The sequence below is a fragment of the Moschus berezovskii genome, chromosome 10, assembly GCF_049115385.1.
Source record: "Moschus berezovskii isolate FMDL1 chromosome 10, NW_MosBer_1.0, whole genome shotgun sequence".
In the NCBI taxonomy this organism is placed as follows: domain Eukaryota; kingdom Metazoa; phylum Chordata; class Mammalia; order Artiodactyla; family Moschidae; genus Moschus; species Moschus berezovskii.
This window is the reverse complement of record NC_142469.1, coordinates 67,354,524-67,372,673: the sequence shown is the minus strand read 5'-3', so window position 1 is coordinate 67,372,673 and position 18,150 is coordinate 67,354,524. Positions and strand designations below refer to the sequence as shown.

At 41.0% G+C, this 18,150-nt stretch overlaps 1 long non-coding RNA gene across 2 annotated transcripts in view; it reads right to left on the bottom strand.

The window, feature by feature from the left end:
- LOC129561050 (uncharacterized) overlaps window positions 1-17,983 on the bottom strand; it is a 28,100-nt gene extending 10,117 nt beyond the window's left edge. For both annotated transcript variants that reach the window (XR_008686915.2, XR_008686916.2), the window contains exons 1-3: window positions 17,844-17,983; window positions 16,695-16,749; window positions 15,953-16,042 (exon numbers count right to left, since the gene is read on the bottom strand). This is a non-coding gene — a long non-coding RNA (uncharacterized LOC129561050). The remainder of the gene's footprint in view (window positions 1-15,952; window positions 16,043-16,694; window positions 16,750-17,843) is intronic.
- Window positions 17,984-18,150: the final 167 nt, after the last annotated feature.

Below are 18,150 nucleotides of genomic sequence, written 5' to 3'. Positions count from 1 at the left end.
AGGTCTGGGGAAAGAAATGTAGAAAATAAATCTAGAATATTTTGTCAAATCAGAAGTAAAGAAGCTATTAAAGTCCTCTGGAGTCCTGTCAAAAGGATTCAAAAGTAATAGCTAAAGAGGGGACCATTTGAGTATCAACAAGTGCGATGAATTAAAGCATCATATATTTGTAAGTGTGCAAGGTCCCACTCATACTAAAAAATAAGTCTGATTGATCACCTTTTGAACCTAACTTCTCTGTATAAATTTATACCTCAAGGAAACCCAAATGGTTGATGAGAGAAAATTTCTAAAAGTATTTCAGTCAGTAAAATAAAGAAGGAAGGATAGAATTAAAGAAGGAACAATAGAATTACAGTAAAACTGCTCAGTGTCCGACTCTTTGTGACCATGGACACAAAGCCCATGGAGCCCACCAGGCTCCTCCATGCATGGGATTTTCCAGGCAAGAATACTAGAATGGGTCGCCATTTCCTTCTCCAGGGATACAATTAAAATATCACAATTTTGCAACTTCTAGAGAAATAATGGATCTAGGCAATGACCATGAATGGCTGTTCAATTAACACAAAGAAACAACCACTTATATGCACTCCTGAAGGAAGTTCATATCAGTATACTCTTGCAAAAACATTGAGTGATCCAGCCTATAGCTCAGCACTGCCTAACAGAACTTTCTTTGATATTGGAAGTATTCTGTACCTATACTGTCCAATACCACAGGAAAGCAGTTAACAAGTTTCACTATGTAGGAATCTATAGGAGTAACTACCCAGTTTCTTTAACAAATAAATTGCAAACATTTTTTAAAAGGAGGGAAGCTAATGTGAACTAGAGGATGTGGTGGCCTCTTATTTTGTGGTTGAGGACCGCTGACACTCAGTGAGGGGTTCTTGCTGCAGAGCTAGGGGACTGTCTTGTTGATGTGAGGTCAGAGGCAGCGGAGTGAATGGGGAGCTAGAGGGGTGGGCTGATGATGTCCAGTCCTGTGTGTTTGTACAGTGGCATTCAACTCAGAATGAAAGACATGGACCCACATGGATGAACCCCAAATACAGGACACTGAACAAAAGAAGCCAGATACGAAAGAATACATTCTCATGATGCCATTTATGCCAAGAGTTCAAATTAATATATGTCGATAAAAATCAGAGACGACTGCCTTCATGCAGTAGGGATTCCTGGAAGGGGGAATGAGGGAACTTTCTGAAGGTGATGAAACTGGCCTACATCCAGACTGGCATGTTGGTTATACAGGTGTATATATTTGTCAAAAGTCATCAAATTATATACATATTTAAGATACGTATTCACAGAACGTATGTTTTACCTTAATAAAAAAAAAATGTTTCAGGACTTTCCTGACTCTGAGTTTCCTGAGTTCCACTGCTGGGGGCACAGGCTCAATCCCTAGTAGGGGAACTAAGATCCCATGTGCCACACAGCATGGCTTGAAAAGAGAAAGGTACATTTTTTTCTTTTTTTAATTAAGAAGAGAGGAGGGGGTCAGTGGACAGTAACGGTAAGAAACTAAAAACTTGATCTATCCATTCTTTGGGGCTTCCTTGGAGACTCGGTGGTAAAGAATCTGCCTGCAATGCAGGAGACACAGGAGACGTAGGTTTGATCCCCGGGTCAAGAAGATTCCCTGAAGAAGGAAATGGCAACCCACTCCAGTATTCTTGCCTGGAGATTCCCATGGACAGCAAGTGAGGCAGGCTTCAGTCCATAGGACTGCAAAGAGTCATATAAGACTGAAGTGACTTAGCACGCATCCATTCTCTGAACCAGCTCCACTGGTGGCTTGCTTAGGTTGCTAGTGTGGGATGTTGCCAGCGTAACTAGAGGGATCTCAGAAGTTTTCGTGAGCTGGGTAGGGGCATGGTTATTCCACAGGACTCTGTGGTGGGCTTCAGTATCATAGGAGGGACTTAAGTCACTCTAGAGTTTGGCTTCAGGTGTCCTTGGGAAGCCACAAGCAGTGGTGGTGGAGCCCAGGCTGGGTGAAGGGTACCCAGGCCCTGCCCTCTGCAGCCTCCAGCTGGAGTCTGAGATGTATGCACCAGTCATCAGCCTTTTTGTGGGTCTCATATGTGGCGCTAGTGGTAAAGAGCCTGGCTGTCAATGCAGGAGACCTAAGAGATGCTGGCTCAGTCCATGGGTTGGGAAGATCCCCTAGAGGAGGAAATGACAACCCACTTCAGTAGGCTTGCCTGGAAAATCCCATGGACAGAGGAGCCTGGCAGGCTCTAGTCCATAGGGTTGCAAAGAGTTAGACACGACTGAAGCAACCTAGAATATTTGTTCAGACTTGTTGTCTAAAAGCTGACTTTATGTGAAACAGGAAATGCTGCTTTTACAAATGCTGGCTGAAAAATCACAAACATTGGTGGCACTGATTTAAGAGAAGTGTCAACTCCTTGGCAAGGATGGCACTGTGCAAAGGGGGGATGCAGCGACTGAGTCATCTGTGGAGGATACAAGCCTTGAGAAAGAGTTATCAAAGATTCAGAGCCTAGCAGAATCAGAGGGAGTACAGACGAATACCAACTGTATCCTGAAGGAGGAAATAATAAAATAATACTTCCCTAGTTAAAGAGAGAGATGAAGAGAGATCCAGATACTCAGGAAAAAAGGAGATGATGACCAAAGTTACAAGACTAATCCGGTCACTGAAATAGGAGTGAACACATCTCAATAAACTTCTCCAAACAACAGCTTCCTTGCTGTCCCTCCAAACTGTGGGCCTTGGTCTGAAAGCAGAGGCCTCCCGTGCTGCCAGGCCACATATACCCACCTCCCCTCCAGTATGACCTTATCACTGCCCATGATGAAAGCAAACAGTTCCTGCAGAGACCTACTGTTCTTTCTCTTCCTCCTCTGGGAGGTGCTCATGGACCCCCCTTCTTGGACTGGAGTTTCTCAACCCTCAAGCCCTAAAAACATAAGTGAGGTCCTTTGAAGTTAATCCAAATTTCAAATGAACCAACTACTGGAACCAGCATCAAGAAACTAGAGACTTTTACAAATCACGTCTCTTCAAAATGAATTTTAATCTCATTCGTCAGCATTTTAAAAACTGATGCTACTTCAAGAACCATACTTGTGCTCTAATTAACAATAAAGAGGGATTTCCTTGGTGGTCCAGTGACTAAGACTCAAGCTCCCAATGCAGACGGCCCAGGTTCAATCCCTGGTCAGGGAACTAGATCCTGCATGCCACAACTAAGACCCAGTACAAACAAATAAATAAATAAAATAAATATTTTTAAAAAATCATTAGACCTTTAGTTCTCTGAATAGGGTTTTGTGAAATTATTTTTATATAAATTTTAAAATTAAATTATTTTTACTTAATTTTCACCATATGTAAATATTATGTTTTCTTTAATTATATGTGCAGTTTATCAATAGCGTACAATTCCAAGAGGATTCTATAGTTCTTCAGAGAGTCCCAGGCAGCATTGAGGGCTTCCCTTGTGGCTCACATGGTAAAGAATCCGCCTGCAATTCGGGAGACCAGGGTTCGATCCCTGGGTTGGGAAGATCCCCTGGAGGAGGGCATAGCAACCCACTCCAGTATTCTTCTCTGGAGAATCCCCATGGACAGAGGAGCCTGGGGTCCATGGGGTCGCAAACAGTCAGACACGACTGAGCGACTAAGCACAGCACAAGCAGGATCGAGCCTGAGCTCTACAGGGTGGTAATCATTCAATAACATACATTTTATCGGCTCTCTCTCCTTGCCTGTATCTGCTTTTTTCTGGGATTAGCTTCTAAATAAGTTACATGCCCCTGAGAGTATGTCTCTAGTTCTGCTTTCAGACGAAACTAAGCTAAGACATCGGAATGTACCGCCAGCCACACCACATGTAACTAGGCCCTTCAGGCTAACTTTCCCTTGCCTTCTCCTACCAGGGTTGTGGACGCTGCCATCAATAAACAAAGCTTAGTCACATCCTTCTGAACTTCAATCTCCATTGTCAGAGAGACAGCATGTAATGGGGACAATGTCATCCCCAGGCACTGGATGCCTCTGCTCTATGAATTCTCTAGACTCCTCCCGTCCTGCCCCTTTTCAAATGTTCCTGAATGTATCAGTCACATTAAATCAATGAGACTGATGTAACTGCTCCTTCCTTATTCCATTGCTTCTCTGACACCACCCAGGAAATTATGGGAACCTTTAGTCTTGAGTGTCCCTCAATTGTGTTGCCGTGTCAATGGGTTGTCGGGTAGCAGTGTAGTAATTCATTTTCAGTAGAGAAGTCACGAGCAGCTATGCCAGGTAATTTTAGGAGCTGACAGCCTGGAGTTCTGCACTTAAGCCAATCCTGATCTATGTCAGAGGCCATCTCATTAGAGCTGGGAGCACCCTATCAATCTTGTTGTATACAATAAACAAGACAAGAGCACACCATAGCATAGAATACCGGACATGAACACTGTCTTTTTTTTTTTTTAATCACCTGCAGTCTTTCAGGCTAACATATGCTTCCTTGAACTGAGAGCTTCAGAAATAGCATAAATGTCAGTTGCAGGCATCTCTGGGATTTACTGGAGAAGGAAATGGCAACCCACTCCAGTATTCTTGCCTGGAGAACTCCATGGACAGAGGAGCCTGGTGGGCTACAGTCTGTGGGGGACAGAGGAGCCTGGTGGGCTACAGTCTGTGGGGTCGCAAAGAGTTGGACATGACTGAGTGACTAACATGCACACTGGGATTTATGATTCCAGGCCTTCAGAGTGCCAATAAGGTGATCTTGCAGAGACAGCCTTAAACAGCTAGTGACTTTTTTGTTCTCTGTTCTTATTTAAGAGAGAAACATCAGAATGGCTTAAAAGCTTGGCTGCTGCTGCTGCTCCTAAGTCACTTCAGTCGTGTCAGACTCTGTGTGACCCCACAGATGGCAGCCCACCAGGCTCCCCCGTCCCTGGGATTCTCCAGGCAAGAACACGGGAGTCGGTTGCCATTTCCTTCTCCAATGCGTGAAAGTGAAAAGTGAAAGTGAAGTCGCTCAGTCGTGTCCGACCCTCAGTGACCCCATGGACTGCAGCCTTCCAGGCTCCTCCGTCTATTGGATTTTCCAGGCAAGAGTACTGGAGTGGGGTGCCATTGCCTTCTCCTAGGGGCTGGTAACTGATGGCTTCACTGTACAGTTTGCTGGAGACCTATACTCAGGCCTTCCTTTGTAGATGTGCAAATATTAGAATCTGAAGGGTTTTTTCCTCTTGGGTTGCTTTTTTGTTTGCTTGTATTGTTATTGTTGTATGTTTCAGAAGAGGGTGTAAACATGGCTGCTATTATTCTGGGAGTTGAGTAAGGGCAAGGGAATTAAGTTCTCACAATGCAGGATATAAAATTTAACTTTACCTCCTTGTTTTACTTTTTTGTCTTACTTTCCTAAAATATTCCTGAGGCGAGAGTTCTGGTTCAACTTTTCCAGTGAGAATACCTGTCTTCTGTTGGGGTGGGAAAGTTTTAGGTGCCTAGCTGTGCAATGTTACGGCTGGCATCTAGAGATCTAACTGCTTTTTATACAGACTTTCAACTAATCTTGTTTAATCCATGCCCCATTCAAAGTGACAGATACCTCCAATTCTGCAGCTGTTTTTGTCTTGCTTTTTGGCTTTTCTGATGCAGATGCTTTTTGTTGCTTGCTGTTGTTGCAGCATGTGGGATCTAGTTCCCCGACCAGGAATGCAACCCAGGCCCCCTGCATTGGCAGTATGGAGTCTTAACCACTGGACCACCAGGGAAGTCCTGACTGCAGATGCTTAAATGGCAGCTTTCTCTGCTTTAAGTCTCCATTTGTCCACCTGCTTGCCATTTTCCAAGCTGTATTCTAGAAGCAAATCGCCTATCTGAAAAGACTACACATCTCAACCTCGTTTGTATCTAGTTATAGTCACATTACTAAATTCTGGCCAAAGGGGAAATGCTATGAAAAATATCTGGATTAGCCCCTTAACGGGATTTGAATTAGCTGTAGGGCACATCCTTTTATCCTTCTTCCTGGAAGGTAAACATGATAGCTGAAACACCAGTCATTATTCTGAATTCTTCAGAGAATCTTAAGGAAGGAAGCCACATACTGAGGATGACAAAGCAGAAATATAGGAGCCTTGGTCCCTGGTACTGTAGAGTTACCCCAGACTAAAACCAGACTTATTTTACACTAACAGTAATTCTGATAAATTCTAACATGTACAATTTCCTTCAAAAGAGGGGAAAAGACTATGATACATTGATAATTGTGTACATGGCATTACTGAGCATGTTGCTGACAGCACAGAACTGCCTTTTTGACTAGGAGGATAAAAATAGACTTCTCTCTTCTTAACAATTTACCTATCTAGTGACTGGAAGAATTTCCAATAGACTGACTTTTACCTCCTTTCCCTTTAGTCTTTGTTTCTTCTCCAGTAACCCACATATTAATACTTACAGGGCCATCCATTGTAGGAAAAAGTCACGTTGCAATGTATCCTCTGGTTCTGTAACTTTAAATGACAGGATCCCAGGTGAGCTGGCACAGAGGGCAGTAGGGATATTCCTGAAAGCCATTTCTATACCTAGATGGCTAGTAATACTTATCTCTACACAGAAGTACTGCATCACACATAATCACATTCCATGAAACTCAAACCAATGTGTGGGCAGTTCAACTTCTCATTAACTGGATCCCAAAATGCTTATGGCCCTTCCAACGTGACATGACTAAGAGGAAGTCTATGAGAGGGAATGTCAGAATGGAAAGAAATAGTGGTCCTAGCTGATTGTGATTGAAATACCTTTCGCAAATTCTACTCAAATATATGACCACGTGAGATCATTTCTAGGCCCTTAATAGGCTTGGGAGCAGTCTGTGTGAGTGAGGGACCCTGAAGCTTAAGCTCCATTAGCTTCATCGTATATTTGCATCCCAACTGGACAGGTGGAATAATATTTATCAAACAGGAACACTTAGTTTACTTATGTTGTTGCAATCACAGTACCAGGAGAAACAACAGCCACTATGCCCAAAATGTTCAGTTGAATGAGACGCAAGAACATCCTTTTATTCACAAACCAAGCACTTCTCTGTGATCTTAAACACTGGCTTCTGCATAAATTCCTCCCAAACTTCACTTCTGTTTCTCCCTCTTTTTGTGGTGCAGGAATTTCACACTGTGAGGGCTCATCCTCTTTGTTGGATCTATTTCCAAATATCTCGCTGACTGAGACCCATTCTTAGCAAATGAGTCATGTTCACCTAAATCTGCTGCTGCTGCTGCTGCTAAGTCACTTCAGTCGTGTCCGACTCTGTGCGATCCCATAGACGGCAGCCCACCAGGCTCCCCCATCCCTGGGATTCTCCAGGCGAGAATACTGGAGTGGGTTGCCATTTCCTTCTCCAATGCATGAAAGTGAAAAGTGAAAGTGAAGTTGCTCAGTTGTGTCTGACTCTTAGCGACCCCATGGACTGCAGCCTACCAGGCTCCTCCGTCCATGGGATTTTCCAGGCAAGAGTACTGGAGTGGGTTGCCATTGCCTTCTCCGCCAAATCTGCTAATTCAGTACAATTTACTTCTAATTTATTAGTACACAAAGTAGTTTTCAAACACATATATCTACATGATGCTTTAATCCTTCATATAATCCTAACCAGACATATCATGCATACTGTTATACTGTACTCAGAAAAGTTTCATGTTTTATACACATTAATTTTATACATTTCCTCAGAATATACTGTTCTTTTGAGCAATACTACATTTCATTAGATCAGTCCTGGGTGTTCACTGGAAGGACTGATGCTGAAGCTGAAACCCCAGTATTTTGACTACCTCATGCGAAGAGTTGACTGGAAAAGACCCTGATGCTGGGAGGGATTGGGGGCCGGAGGAGGAGATGACAAAGGATGAGATGGCTGGATGGCATCACCGACTCGATGGACATGAGTTTGAGTGAACTCCGGGAGTTGGTGATGGACAGGGAGGCTTGGTGTGCTGCGATTCATGGGGTCGCAAAGAGTCAGACGCGACTGAGCAACTGAACTGAACACTTCATTATGGGGCTTCCCAGGTGATGCTAGCAGTTTAGAACCTGCCTGCCAATGCAGAAGACTAAGAGACGTGGGTTCGATCTTTGGGTCAGGAAGATTCCCTGGAGAAAGGCATGGCAACCCACTTCAGTATTCTTGCCTGGAGAATCCCATGGACAGAGGAGCCTGGGGGGGAAATGGTCACGGGGTTGCAAAGAGTCAGACACAACTTGGCAACTGAACAACAGCAACACTTCATTATAAATTAAAGAAAATGGCAGTGCAGCAGTGGAGGTGGACAGTTTCTCTGGTATGAGCAGCAGAGGCTAAAAGTAGAATCCACTGCTACAGAACTTTTACCATGGTAGTTTTCATAAGATGTTTCCCCGGGATTGTGCTGTGAGCTTTTAAGGTTTTTCAGCTTCCACGGGCTTGCTGTCTTATCAGAATCATAGGCTGCTTACGCGGATACTCTGGAGAGCAGTGTAATTTCCTTGCACACATGGGTTTCAATTCTACCGAAACTTTACTGATAACTGCTGTTTCAGATACCACATCAATCAAAGTTAACTAACACTTGCTGAGATTCTATACTGATGTAAAAAGATACAATAAAGGTAATGGAAATATAGGTACTCCGATGTCAAAAAGGGACATAAGAGGCACTTTTCAGAAAGAGTTTGGGAATCTGAAACCAGATCATTGGTTACGATTTGCAGAGTTTATTTCACAGCATTAGTATCTGAAGATCAAATTATCCTGGATTAGCAGCTATGGTGGATCACCCTATTGTGCAACGCAGAAACTTGGGTTGAATTTGATCTTGCATAAAATTCATGTAGCCATCAACTGAAAGAAGACAAACAGGCTGGTCATGGATTGGCAATTTTGGCCCTTTTACTCATTTAATTTAGCCTAGTTTGTTTTCTTCATCTTCACCTTCATTGCGTATTCCCTGGCCTAAAAATGGCATATTTATGTGTGTTTAATTGTATATATTGCAGCGGAGAAGGCAATGGCAAGCCACTCCAGTACTCTTGCCTAGAAAATCCCACGGATGGAGGAGCCTGGTAGGCTGCAGTCCGTGGGATCGCTAAGGGTTGGACAGGACTGAACGACTTCACTTTCACACATTGGAGAAGGAAATGGCAACCCACTCCAGTGTTCTTGCCTGGAGAATCCCAGGGACGGGAGAGACTGGTGGGCTTCCGTCTAAGGGGTCACACAGAGTCGGACACGACTGAAGTGACTCAGCAGCAATTGTAAATATTGCAGACTTAATTTTTTAAATAAAACTATTGAGACAAGACTACAGCAGTGTAAACATTTCACAGCTGCAAAATGTTTCCTTACTACCCCTCTTTTTGTCTCTCTCTCCTTCATATACATTGCATTTCAATTTCTTTTAATAGTTTCTCTGCTGCTGCTGCTGCTGCTAAGTCACTTCAGTCGTGTCCGACTCTGTGTGACCCCATAGACGGAAGCCCACTAGGCTCCCCCGTCCCTGGGATTCTCCAGGCAAGAACACTGGAGTGGGTTGCCATTTCCTTCTCCAATGTGTGAAAGTGAAGTCGCTCAGTCGTGTCCGACCCTTAGTGACCCCACGGACTGCAGCCTACCAGGCTCCTCCATCCATGGGATTTTCTAGGCAATAGTACTGGAGTGGCTAGTATTCTAAAATTATATGGTATAGGGTCTGTCTGTTAATGATAAGTATAAACCCTGAACATTTCTGTGTAATAACTTTGACTTTAGACCTTGTATTCCCATTTCAAATATTAATTTTGGTTCACTTCTATTCAGTAGTATACACTGTTCTACAATTAACTTTGCTCTGTGATGAACTCTGGTATTGAATGTTATGGTCAAATCTGGGTTTTGAAGCTTTCAAAGCAATGTGATAGATACATTATTACATATCCTTATGATTGCAGATCACTGCATAGTCAAGTGTTCCTGGAGCAAGAAACTGACCTCTTGGCAACAACAACACTTGGGTAAAATTTTAAACTAATTTTAGATAAGAAAAAGAAAAACAAACACACAAGAGCATGAATTGTTGCCTTTCTTTTTTACAGTCCAAGCAGACAGACTTTTATTAAACAGCAGATAGTGGGAGTGGGCCAACCTCGAGGGAGAGGCCAATTGCTGCCATTTGATACGAATTAGACAATGAATAAAATATGTTTTTCTGAAATGATAAGTGACATTCTAGATTTTTAAAAACTGGCCAGCTATCATATTTGCCTGAAAAAATTAAAATATTGAATGAAATCTTTCTTCTTTCATAAGTGAGCTTGAATGAACTTTTCTCCTAAGCCATATTAATTTGTAACAAAGGAAGCTAGTTTCAGTGAAGTCAAATAGCTTAGAATAATAACAATAATTAAATACGTGTTAGCTGACATAAAATGCATTAGAGCAAATAGAGAGGTGAAAAGCACCTTTTGAAGAACATTTTAATCTGATTCATACTTATTATCTTAAAAATACATGTAATTTCAAGGAATGATCTCTAGAAAGGAAATGAACATTTTCAATTCTAATGTTATCATAAATATACATGAAAGATTTTTAATTTTTCAAGGCCAATACACAGGAAGCTTTTATGAAAAATGTATCTAGTTTTGTTATGTGTTTACCACACATGTCTCTTTTTAGAAATACTTATTATCATAGCCTGTAATGAGAGATTACTCAAAACAAATCATCTGCTTTGCTGATACGTAGTTATCTAGAGCTACTGGTGTTTGGTAGCTGTTATGGACTAAACTGCACTTCCCAAATTTGTAGGTTGAAGTTCTGACTCCCAATGCGATTGTCTTTGAAGATAGGGCCTTTAGGGCATTAAGGTTAAATGAGGTCATAAGGATGGACTCCTAATCTAATAGGATCCGTGTCCTTAGAAGAGGCAAAGACACCAGATATCTCTCTCTCTTTCTCATCTCCGCTCCCCACTCATCCTCCCCAGCATAGAGGGAAGGTCATTTGAGGACAAAATGAGAAAATGGTTGTCTGCAACCCCAGGAAGAAAGTCCAAACCAAACACCAATCCTGACAGCAACCTGATCTTGGACTTCCAGCTTCCAGACAGTGAGTAAATAAACTTCTGTTGTTCAAGCTACCTAGGCTCTGGTATTTTGTTATGGCAGCCTGGGCAGACTAAGATAGTAGATAAAGGCACAATACAGACTTAAAAGGACTGTACATTAAATAAAATTCTGAGTCTGCAGATTGGCAAGGTCTGATGTGATGCACAGTGTAGAGACAGCACCAGATTCACCTTGGGGAACACCAAAATACCACTTTTGAACAGATGTTTCCAGTTAAAGCATTACAACATAAGTAATTTAATGGTGATGACGCATCTACTTTACTCAGCTGGTCACTAAATTACAGATTCTAACTGTATTTCAAGAATTGCATAAGAGATTGAGAATTTGCAATTTCTATTATTGTTGATATTTCCATTGTAGAAATTTTATTATTTTCTCTCAAAGCAGTTCAGGTGTCTGGACTTAGTAACTGGAGCAATTCAAAGCAAAGGCTTGATACTCTTTTTTTTTTTTTTAATTTGTTTATTTGGCTGTGTTGGGTCTTAGTTGCAGCACACAGGATCTTTGTTGCATCATGCAGGATCTTTCATTGCTGCACTTGGGCTCAGCTGTTTTCTATTTTTTTTATTTACTTATTTATTTTGGCTATGCCACACAGTTTATAGGATCTTAGTTCCCTGATCAGGGATGAAACCCTGGCCCTCGGCACCGAAATCTTGGGAGTCCTAACCACTGGACTACTAGAGAATTCGCATGATATATTACATTTAAAAATCAGAAATAAGGAAAATGACACTCAAAAAAAAGAGAGCAAAAGGGAGAGTATGGATGAGAGGAAACTGCAGAATGTACTGGTAGATTGTGCTAGGTCTTTTTTTCTCACCACCATGATCAACTCACAGTGAAAAGCATGCTTACTAGTAAATTTGTGCTTTAAAAATGAGAATATTTTATTGAAGCACGTAGGTTAAACAATGAGACTATAGGGGAGTATCTTTACCCCAAAATGGGTCTTACCCATAACTGAGTCTAATCTCCTCTTTTTACAGGTGAGAACCTGAATGACCCAAGGAGACACTGGTCAAGTGTCAAGGACTGAGATGAGATCCCTGTCTCTGGTTACATAAATACAGGCTACACAATTTAGACACATGTTTTAAAAATGTGAACTCAATTATAATTTGTTACCACAACCACTAATATTTAAATATTCTCAGCCATTAATTAAGCTAAACTAGGAACTATCCCTAGAGTTGAGCAGACTCCCCTAAAACCTTTTAACTTGGAAATCATCATGCTATTGGGGAGAACTATCAATATAATACTCAGGAAGGCTGTGTGCTTCTTACAGGTACCTCTTTCTCAATAGATCACTTGATTGAGGTATGAATAAGATATCAAGAGCTATACATATTTAATGTATGCACCTTGATGATCTTGGATATAAGTATATATCAGTGAAACCATCACCACAATCTATGCCATAAACATATCCATCACCTCCAAAAGCTTCTTCCTGCCTTCATTATTATTATTTTTTGTGATAAGGACACTTAATATAACATCTACTCTCTTAACCAATTCTTAAAATATTTTTTTGGCTGTGAGCCGTCTTTGTTGTGGTGCACAGGCTCTCTAGTTTTGATGCGTCAGCTTAGTTGCCCTGGCATATGGGCTCTTAGTTCCCTGACCAGGGATCAAACTCGTGTCACCTGCATTGGAAGGCAGGTTCTTAATCACTGGAACACCAGGGAAATCAATTCTTAATTGTCAACACAGGCATTACACTGTTCAGTAGATCTCTAGGAATTTTTCATCTTGCATAACTGAAACCCTGTACCCTTTGACCACTTCTCTTCAGGCATTGAACCTTCTAGCTTGGCTCCAGTTTCAATTTAACCAAGTATCAGAAGCTTATTTGTTTCATATTAACAAACAAAATATTTCAAGTGTTAACTAGTAAAAAGACTTAACTTGGTTTTTCTGTCTTTTTTGGTCAGCCAGAAGTTTCACCAGTGTCTCTTCTTTCTTTACATTGGTCTTACTCTATATAGCAAAACAGAATAGGAAGGACTTTATGCAGACGACCTTAGAGAACATTGTAACTGCAATTTTCCTAATCAGTTTTATTGGATATTTCTCATTTGCTTCCTGTTTCATGTTCCATGATACCTTTAATTCCTAGATGTTTATTTATCAAGTTTTAGACCACACATTTTAAAAGTCACTAATGGTTCATGATCACTTCCTTTATAAATCTTCTTGAGTATTTTAAGCATCCCATGACCATTCATGTAATCCAGTCCTGCTAGCAACTCAAAATAAGTAGTACCAGGACTTTCCTGGTGGTCCAGAGGTTATGAATCTGCGCTTCCACCACAGGGGACACAGGTTCGATCCCTAGTCAGGGAACTAAGATCCCACATGCTTCACGCTGCGGCCAAAAGTAAATAAACAAGTAACACCAAAATGACTGAGAAGTTTGAGGTGAATCCCTAGTAAAGGTAGTTATTAACATGATACGTACATGGTCAAGTTGTACACACTGCTTAAGAGAAGACCTTGAAGAGATGTCCTCTCTTGAAGGACCTTCTAGTACTGCATTGGGTCCAAGTTCTAAATGTTGTATCAACAAGGGTAGGGGAGCCATACAAGTTGTCTCCATTTTCCTGAACCATAACCTTAGGGGAGAAATGCTCTCACAGCACAAGCTGGGCTGTGTCCTCACAGTGTTGTAGTCCCCCAGCCCTAGGGAATCAGGCAGTAAAGACACCTTTCCTCTGAGAGAAGCTCACTGCCCTCATTTCCAGGAATGGTTATGGTCAGCAAAGCAGCTAATCTCACTGCCAAGAGGGAGGGAAGTCAAAGGGAGCCTCAAGTAACTTAGTACCAGGACATTCCAGGCTTTAAAATAGCTGCCTTTACCTCATGGGTCATTTGAAGAAATCTATACAGAACTTGAAAACAAGTTGTACTAGAACCTTACCCAACAGAAGCAAGATCCTGCCAGATATTTTTGCTCATTCCCTTTGTTTTTGTTTTCCAGAGTTTCTTCCTCAGTTTAACACTTTTCCTACTTACTCACTCACTCCCTGGATGGTTTAATTCTCCTCTGGGTATAACCCGATATGCATAGTAGGTACATGGATATGCAGTTTTCCTTCCAGCTACTGCTAGGCTCTAGTATGGAGGCATCCACCTCCTCTGACACACATCCATCCACTGGCCCCTCACGTTCTCACTGTCCCTATCTGCTGAATGACTTTACCATCCACCTAGCCATTCCTACTAGAAACCTCAGTCATCTCGCCATTTCCCTTCCCCTCAAAAGCATGCCTTTCAAACAGGCATCAAGTCTGGCCACTTCTGTCTATAGAATGTTTTTAGAGTCCAGGGACTTTGCAGGAAGTTTTTAGCTTGTCTCAGCCCAAAGTCTCTGTTTCCATTTATCCTCCACATCATCATCAATTATTCTTCCAGAACAAAAATCTGATTTTATATCTATCCTGTTTAGTAACATCTGATAGTTACCCACTGTCTCCTTAACAGTGTAGGACTTCTCTGGTGGTCCAGTGACTGAGACTCCATGCTCTCAGTATAGGGGGGCCGGGTTTCATCCCTGGTCAGGGAACTAGATTCCACATGCCATAACTAAGACCCAAAGAAGCCAAATAATAAATAAAATAGATAAATGTTTTTTTAAAAAAAGTGTATACAACTCTGCTATGTCCCTTCACCCTCAATCAAAACTCATCTTTCTACCAACCCGTTCTCTTGGGTCACTTGTTGTTCAGTTGCTCAGTCGTGTCTGACTCTTTGAGACCCCATGAACTGCAGCACGCCAGGCTTCCCTGCCATCATCAACTCCCGGAACTTGCTTAAACTCATGTCCTTTGAGTCAGTGATGCCATCAAACCATCTCATCCTCTGTCGCCCTCTTCTCCTTCTGCCCTCAAACTTTTCCCGGATCAGGGTCTTTTCCAATGAGTCAACTCTTCGCATCAGGTGGCCAAAGGATTGGAGCTTCGGCTTCCGCACCAGTCCTTCCGATGAATATTCAGGGTTGATTTCTTTTAGTATTGACTGGTTTGATCTCCTTGCTGTCCAAGGGACTCTCAAGAGTCTCCTCCAGCACCACAGTTTGAAAGCATCAATTCTCTGGTTACTCAGCCTTATAGCCAGCTTTCCCAACATCTTAGCACAGAAGTGGTTTCTTACTGTGCTATCTAATTTTTCATTCTATTTCTTTTTCTGGGTTCTCAACATGTTTTTTTCCTTCTCATTTAGGTCATGCTTTGCAAGTCTATGTTGAGGGTTTTATTTTATTATCTTATTTTATTATAACCATAAGAATATCAACCTTATCCAAGTCTGCTGTCTTGCCAGAAAGAGTTCTAAATCTGAAGTCCAGAATACTATCCAGTCTAGTCTTGTACAATTTGGCTAGTGTTTCAGTCATGGACAATGTTGCTTTCCCAGGGTAAAGGAAATACTTGATCTACTCTTCCCACCAAAGGACTCATTTGTCATGAATTTCCTGTTCTAAAAGATATGGAATCAGGTGTTATGGAGGCTCATTTCCTGGGCAGAGAGAGAAGTATCCTTGGACTTTAAAACCAATCCTTTAATGAGAACACTTTCTACCCACCCATCCCCAAAACAAAGGTAAAAATTAACACCTTAATACTAAATTCTGGGTATTGTATTATTTTTGCAGATATAGCACCTGGTAAAGGAAAGGAAGTACTCTACATTTTTAAAAAATATTTCTGGGAAAAAGAATTACAGGCTCCTTAGTGGCAGCACATAGACAGTTGTATGAACATTATGCATATAAATGACTGTGATAGTGAGAACTACTGAGCTGACCTGATTCAAGCAGGCATACGTCCAACTCCATCAGCTTCCAGAAGCCATTCTTCCTGCCTCTTAATTCCCACAGGCAAAGGACTAAGAAATCTGGGGAGAAGAATTACATTGACACACACAGTATCTGTAGGTATTTATCATAGCTGAGTGGTTAATTGCTACCATTACTCCATTAGCCTACTAGATTCAAGAAGAAAAATCAACCAACAAACATTTATTGACAAGCAAAGGTTGTATCACTACCGCACCATGTTAGAAACACAGTGGGAAGGCAAAGGAAGTTTAAATACTGAAGGGGAAGATATATATTCAACAAATTATCACAATTTATTAAATAAAGAATACAATAAGTAAGAAATACAGGCTGCCAACAATGGAAACCCAACATATGAATGCATGCATGTGCATACACACAAAACAAAGCTTGCAATGAATCTACTTTTCTCTACCTCAAGTGACAGCTTTGTTAATTCACAAGTCATATAAATAGCAGCTTCTATATAGAATTTCTATGTACCCCTTTTATGTTGTTTTTAGCTGCCTGATAAAAGCAAGCAAACATGAGTGCTACTAATGTCAACAGGCAGGGTTGCTGCAGTACATTTATTCAAAATGAGTAACTGTTATGGGTTCTAGTGTCAATTGACAAGCTATAGATGAATTTAAGAATTTGGATAAGCAATAGAGGACAGTGGCTGAAAGTAGGCCCCTGGAGCCAGACTGGCTTCTGTTCTATACTTACCTATACATACCTAAAAGATCACTATTTATTGGCAGTGAAATCTCATACAAAGCATCTGTAAAGTGAAGATAAACAATCTCATTAACAACCTCGTCGGTTGTTATGAGAATTAAATGAGTTAATACTTGTAAAGCACTTAGCTCCTGTTACAGAGGAAGTGCTCTACAAATGTCACCTATTGTTTTTACTCAAACAAGGCCAGTTTTTTAGCCAGCTGAGCACAGTAATACTGAATCTCATAGACTCAAAGGAGATTATTGCAGAAGTGTATCTCAGTAAGTTTATTAAGCATAGACAAGAGGGTCCAGGAATGTAATTCCACATTTGTTGTCTCTAGGGCTGAGTTTCGGTTAGACTGAGAATGCCAGTATTTTCTGATCTAGAATGTGACATTAGTATTTTAACATACTCTAGTATGTTAATATGTGTAGTAGTTAAAAGCAGCAGTAGATAGTCTTCATGTATATTAGCTTTCTTTAGACCAGAAATGTATTTTCAAAAACAATACATTTTGGGGACTTCCCTGGTGGTCCAGTTGTTGAGACTTCCCCTTCCAATGAAGGGGGTGTGGGTTCAATCCCTGGTTGGGAAGCTAACATCCCACATAAAACAGAAGCAATACTGTAGCAATTCAATGAAGGCTTTAAAAATGATTCACACCAAAAATATTTTTAAAAATATATTTGTCTTATTATATGAATGTATTTTGTCTGATTTAACCTAATTGTGACAAATTAAGGAAAGAGGTGATAGGGTATGAGATTCTGATGGAAGCTATTACTATGTGGAACACCTTAGATTATAAATCTCTACCATGCTATTAATAGTTATATCATCAACAACAGTTTTTCAGACTTTGTGCTTCACTCTGGAGCATCTTGAATTTCTTCATTGGGTAATCTAAAACCGAGTTATAATGTGGACACCAACTGCACACCTCATGTTACTTGAGTTCAGCCTCAAAATTGTAAACAAAAACAGAAAATATGCTCTCTCTCAAAGCTGTTACTACTTTAAAAAACAGTCAAATCAACAAAGTAGAATAAGTATATATAACCACGTATCTGTTAATTAACCTTGTTTTGTGCATAACGCACAGAACCTCATTTTAAATTCTTAATTCTAATCCTATTCTACTCAAATACTTACTGCATTCCAGGCGCTGTTCCAGTCATTAGTGAGTTCTGATTCTAATGAGAAAGCCATATACAGTAGTTTCAGCTTTTCTATTACACAGTAACCTCAAGGAGAAGAAAGTGAGGGCAAACGGAAAAGTGAAGTTCGTAGTCTATAGACCGGTGTTCTTTGCAAACCATTTATATCTGCACCCAATTTTATGAACTAAAAACCTTGTACAAATTTGTAATACTACTCTAGAAACAGAGTGGCTTATTCCTATTTTAGAGAGAGCTGGTTTTTCAGGGAGACTATGTTCCACTTGACTCCCCTGGTTGGT